This window comes from Tupaia chinensis, unplaced genomic scaffold, assembly GCF_000334495.1.
Source record: "Tupaia chinensis unplaced genomic scaffold, TupChi_1.0 Scaffold000578_2, whole genome shotgun sequence".
Lineage (NCBI taxonomy): Eukaryota > Metazoa > Chordata > Mammalia > Scandentia > Tupaiidae > Tupaia > Tupaia belangeri.
This window is the reverse complement of record NW_006160094.1, coordinates 6,730,437-6,736,305: the sequence shown is the minus strand read 5'-3', so window position 1 is coordinate 6,736,305 and position 5,869 is coordinate 6,730,437. Positions and strand designations below refer to the sequence as shown.

The 5,869-nt window shown below is 35.9% G+C and overlaps 2 pseudogenes; one reads left to right on the top strand and one right to left on the bottom strand.

Annotated features, from left to right (window-relative positions):
• Positions 1-3,210: 3,210 nt before the first annotated feature.
• LOC102474445 (protein kish-A pseudogene) lies at positions 3,211-3,423 on the bottom strand (annotated as a pseudogene).
• A 2,410-nt stretch (positions 3,424-5,833) lies between these two features.
• The window catches only part of LOC102491226 (AN1-type zinc finger protein 1-like), a 3,236-nt pseudogene continuing 3,200 nt past the window's right edge, over positions 5,834-5,869 (top strand).

Here is a 5,869-nt window from a genome sequence, read left to right as displayed (position 1 = left end):
GATCTTGGGCATACATGCACATGTGCCCGGCATGAGTTTAAGCCACAGGGTCTGGGACTTGAATTGTGATCGACTACGTGGGAGTCCAGCGACATAGCCATTATGCTAACTGCTGGTCCCGAAGAGACTGTCTTTTTACCAATGGATATTATTGGCACCTTGGTTGAAAACCACTTAGGAGTATATGTGTGAATTTATTTTTGGGTTCTCTGTTTTATTCCATTGGTCTATGGGATTTTTTTTTCTTTGCCAGCACCATGCTGTTTGGGTTTTTATAGCTCTGTAGTATATTTAATGTCAGATTAATGTGATGCTTCCAGCTCTGTTCTTTTTGCACAGGATTGGTTTGGCTATTTAGGGTCTTTTATAATTCCATAATTTTTTTTTATTATACAAGCATACTTTGTTTTATTGTTCTTCACAGATATTGCCTTTTTAAAATTTAATAAACTTTATTTTAAAATTATTATTTTAAAATTTATATTTAATCATTATGTTTCTACAGCATATGGTATGGATTCTCAAAGCATAAATGCATTGCATATCCAACAAGTCAAAGATATTACCTTACACAATAACTTTTTATTCCGTGTCTGTTAATTTATTTTTCCTGAGTCCCTCCATTCCACCCACAACTGTCCCCCTATGCAGTCTCTGGTATCTATACTTGTCTCTGCAACTATGTCTTCCAGTTTTTCTATTTCTGTCATAAAATACAGATGTTCGGTACATATTGAATGGGGACATACAAAGCCTATCTTTCATAGTGTGTCTTACTTCACTTAGCATTAAATCTTTTATATTCATCCACTTTGTATCAAATTACAAAATTTCTTTTTTTATGGCTGAGTAGTATTTCATAGTATATATGTGTCACATTTTTTCAACCCAGTCATCTGTTCTTGTGCATTTAGGTTGATTGCATGTCTTAGCAATTGTGAATAATGCTTCAATAAACATAGATGTACAAATTTCTTTCTGACTGAGTATTTTCCTATCCTTAGAGTAAATATGCAGGAGTAGACTTACTGGGTCATATGGGAGTTCCATTTGTAGGTCTTTGAGGAATATTCATATTGTTCTCCATAGTGGCCGTAATTTACATTCCAACCAACAGTATAGGAGGGTTCCTCTTTCATCACAGCCTTGCCATCACTGGCCATTCTTTATTTTTAAATTTAATTTTTTAAGATTTTTTTTTTTTATCATAGGGTATGTGCACTTGCTGGAGATAGTTAAATAGAGACAGAGAGAAGGAAAGTAAGAAATCAACCCCCCAGGCATGAGGGCCATACCACAATCCCTTATCTTCCATTCTCCTCCCAGGATTTTGGGCATGCATGTACATATGACCAGTGTGATTTTTCAAGCAACAAGGAGAGACTTGAACCATGGTCAGTCATGTGGGAATCCAATGCCTTAACCACCATACCACTTGGTGGCTTGTCATTCTTTCCTTATTTATTTTAAAAGATTTTTTAAAAAGAATTATTTTAACTTTCTTTATTTTGAGAGAGAGAGAGAGAGAGAGAGAGAGAGAGAGAGAGGAGAGAGAGAGAGAGAAAGTCAGTCAGAAAGTGAGAAAGCAAGAAAGCAAGCTGCCAGGTCTGGGACTTGAACCGCGGTTGGCCATGTGGGAATCCAGCCTTAATCACCATACCACCTGCTGGCCCCCATTTTTTATTTTTTGATCACAGCCATTCTGGCTGAGGTTAATGGTGTCTTATTGTGGTTTTGATTTGCATTTCCCTTACAGTAAGAGATGTTGAACATTTTTGCACATGACTTTTGGCCATGCATATGTCTTTGAAAATTGTCCAGCTCATTTGCCGACATTTTAATAGGATTGTTTGTTTTTCTGTGGGTAAGCTGCTTGAGTTCACTATATGTTCTGGTTATCAGCCCCTTATCTAAAACATAGTTTTCAAATATTCTGTCCCATTATGAGACTTGTCTCTTCACTCTAATTATTGTTTCCTTTGCTGTGCAGAAGCTTTTCAGTCTTACTAGTCCCACTTATCTCTTTTTTTAGGATTACTGCCTATGCTCTAAGAGGTCTTATTTAAGAAATCTTTGCCTACTCCAATGTCTTCAAGTGTTTCTCCTATGTTTTCCACCAATATTTCAGTAGTTTGAGTCTTTATGTTTAGATCTTTTATCCTTTTTAAGTTGGATTTTGTATTGTGAGAGCTAGGGATCTCATTTTATTTTTATGCAGGTGGCTATTCAGTTCTTCTAGCACCATTAAGTAAAGGTAATTTCTTTTCCTCTCTAGATTGTCTTGTATCCTTTGTCAAAAATCAGTTGGTTGTATGTTTTGGGATTTACTTTTGGGTTTTCTATTCTGTTCTATTGTTTTACTTGCCTATTTTTCTGGTAGCACCAAGCTGTTTTGGTTATCACAGCTCTGTAAATACATCTTTAGGTCACATTGTGAAATACTTTCTACTTTATTCTTTTTGGAGAGTATTGCCTTGGTGATATGGGGCCTTTTATAACTCCAGACAAATTTTATAATTTTTCGATAATTTGATTGGAATTGCTACTATACCAGTTGGGTATTTTAAACCCTCTTATGTTAAATATGAACATTTCCCCGATATTATTATTAAGTCACATCTCATTAATTTTCCTCCTTAAGAACTGCATAAGCCTGTTCTAAACTTATGTGATAAACTACAGAGTTTGCTGAGAATAGAGGTACTCTGGTTAATGATCACTATCTGGTGCAATCAGTGGGAAAGCAAGCATTATTAAACACTAATGTAATCCTTACTAACATAAATAGAACACTTTTTTCTTGATAAAAAAGTCCACGGAAAAGTCTCATTCTATTAAAGATTTATCATTTCCAGACCACAGTGAGAAGAACTGCAGTAATTTACCAATTTTGTTTTCTATGTGCCTTAGAGACACCTCACTAAAAGTTGGTTTCTGACACAAAAGAATAATTACATTTTCAGAATGTAATATTGTAGTGACAGTGCTGAGGTTGATTGTTACAGACTATTAAGCCCTTTGAATATGGTTATATATTAATTATTTATAGAGAACATTGGTACAATAACATAAAAATAGAGAACATCTGGAAATTTATCTCATTCAGTGTTCAGAGATAAAAGAGTCAACCATTCTTTCCATTATTTTCTGCAGAAAAGTTCTTGTTCACAATGAAATCTGATAGTAATTAAATTCTGGCATTTTTCCAAGCTACTGTATGAAAAGGATGCTCAAGGCCATCATTATACAGTACACATGTGGGCTCTTCCATTCACCAATACTGGCACAATTCCAAAATATACTCAACAGTCCAATTTCATTTCTGTCCAGGAGGCTGGGTGCCAAGGATTGGATAGAAACACAGGTGCATATAAGCAGCAAGATTACAGTCAGCAGACTCTGAAGACTGAAAATGGCAGACATAGTGAGGCCAATGGTGCCCCAGTCCCATTACCCTTCGGGGCCCAGGACAGAAGAGGAGAGCACAACCCGTTTGCCTTTCTCATGTTCTCCTACTCTATTTTGTTGTTGTTGTTTTTCCTGTTCCTTGAGATGTTTTATTAGATTATTTATCTGCCTCCTTCCTATTTTTTTTTTTCTGTGAGCACTAATTGCTATGAACTTCCCTCTTTTGACTGCTTTGACCTATAGGTTTGGGACTCAAGCATTCATTATCATTAGTTTCAATGAATCATTTCATTTCAGTCTTAATTTCTTCAGTGGTAGTGAAGTCATTCAGGAGTAGGTTGTTTAGTTTCCATGTATTTGTGTATTTTTTTTATTTATTTTTATTTTTTTTACATTTTTTCTTTCTTTATTTACATTCATTCACTGTACATCATTATAGCATACAAAATGAGATTTTTCCATTGAGAATACACTGTATATTGGCTCAATCAAGCACATCAACATATGTGTTATTTTCAACAAATCATTTTCCATTTCTTGTTTTCTGTATATTTTGCCTTTTTTCCCATCCTTGATTCCCTATCTCACCCTCTGCCATCTCCCACCCTCCTCCCACACTGTGTCTGGTATCTATTGTTGCTTTCTATGCCTCCCCCATTTTATTGTTTCACTAAATATCTTAATAAATCTAAATATTTTCAATAGCAAGCACAGCTGATATGTACATATCCATGAACACAAGACTGACTTTAGGCATAAACCTCAGTGAATAGAATGAACATACTGTAAAGTAGCACCTAACTAGGGCTATATAGCTTAACTGCAGTCATCAAATAGGTATTTCTAATGCCTATTTTTTTTCTTCTGAAAATTTTTTTTATTAATTTACATTCATTCCCTGAGCATCATCACAACATTCTAAATGTGATTTCCCATCTAGAATGTACTGTATAGTGGCTTAGTAATGCATGTTATCATCCATAATATTCCATTTCTACTTTCATATATATGTTTTTTACCCCATGTCTAGCCCTCTGCCCTATTCCACTCTCTTATTACACTATCTCTGCTGTCTACAGTTGTCTTCAATTCCTTTTCCCCCAACATTTCGTTGATCACACAATATCATAAGTAATCTAACTACTTTCAATAGCAAGATCAGCCGATGGTTTCAAGAAAAGCAGTTTTGAACTGGTAAGGATATTTCTTTGAAACTTAAAGCCTAGAAACAGGTTAGTATTCTGTTCAAATAGTCGGAACATGAATCTATTGATAGCTGAAGACAGGACAAAAGTCCTTAAAACCAGACAACAAAGCTTAGAAGAAAAGCAGCAATATTTTAGTCAAGTCGTAGAATACTGTTTCATCAGTTCAGTCTCATGTACTTAATCTTTCTTCTGTATCTGTTGAGGTTCGATGTTCCAGATTGAAATCTGGGATGTAATACTCAACTCCAGCTTTTGGCCCTACAATTAAGTTGCCCATTTTCTTAGTTTCTGAACTCTTATTTCTGTGTGTCTGCATTTAATTTTACTGACATAGCACTCCCTTAAGAACTTCTTGGAGATCCGGTCTGGTGCTGGTAAATTCTTTCAGGTTTTGTTTATCTGGGAAAGTTCGTGTCTTTTCTTCCCAAATGAACGATAACCTTGCTGGGTACAGAATTCTCGGTTGAAATTGCTTTTCCCTTAATACTTTGAATACATTTTCCCATTCTCTCCTCGCTCTCATTGTTTCCGATGAGAGGTCTGCCGTTAGTCTGATGGGATACCCTTTGTAGGTAACTTGCCTTTTTTCTCTTGCCAGTCTTAGTATCTTGTCTTTGTCTGTGGTTTTGGTCAATCTGGCTATAACGTGTCTTGGAGAAGATCTTCTTGGGTTGATTCTATTTGGGGTCCTCTGTATTTCTTGGGTCTGAATCTTTGAGTGCCTCTCCAGGTTTGGAAAATTTTCTTGTAAGATTTCATGGAATAGATTATCAATGCCCTTATGAGTCTCTTCACCTTCTGGGATGCCTATTATCCGGATGTTTGGACGTTTGATGGTATCTAGTACTTCTCGCATATTATTCTCAAATTTTTGGGCCATTTTCTCAGTCTTCGCGGTGGATTTTTCTAGGCCAACCATTTTCTCTTCTACATTAGAGATTCTATTTTCTGTATGATCTAGTCTGCTTTTAATACTTTCAAGGGAGATTTTGACTTCTTGTATTATAGCCTTCATCTCTAACAGTTCCATCTGATTCTTTTGTAAAGTGTGAAATTCCTCTTTTAGATCTAGCATGAATTTCCTCACCTCCTGGAACTCTTCAACTCCTTTCTCCTTCCTCTTCAGCAGTTCCTTGTCTAGAAAAATTAATATTCAAAAAATTTCAATAAAACTGAAAAATTAGAAAACCACGCAGCATGCTAGCACGCCGCGCGAAATGGCTAGATCGCAGGAGCCATGGAGCTGTCTGCGT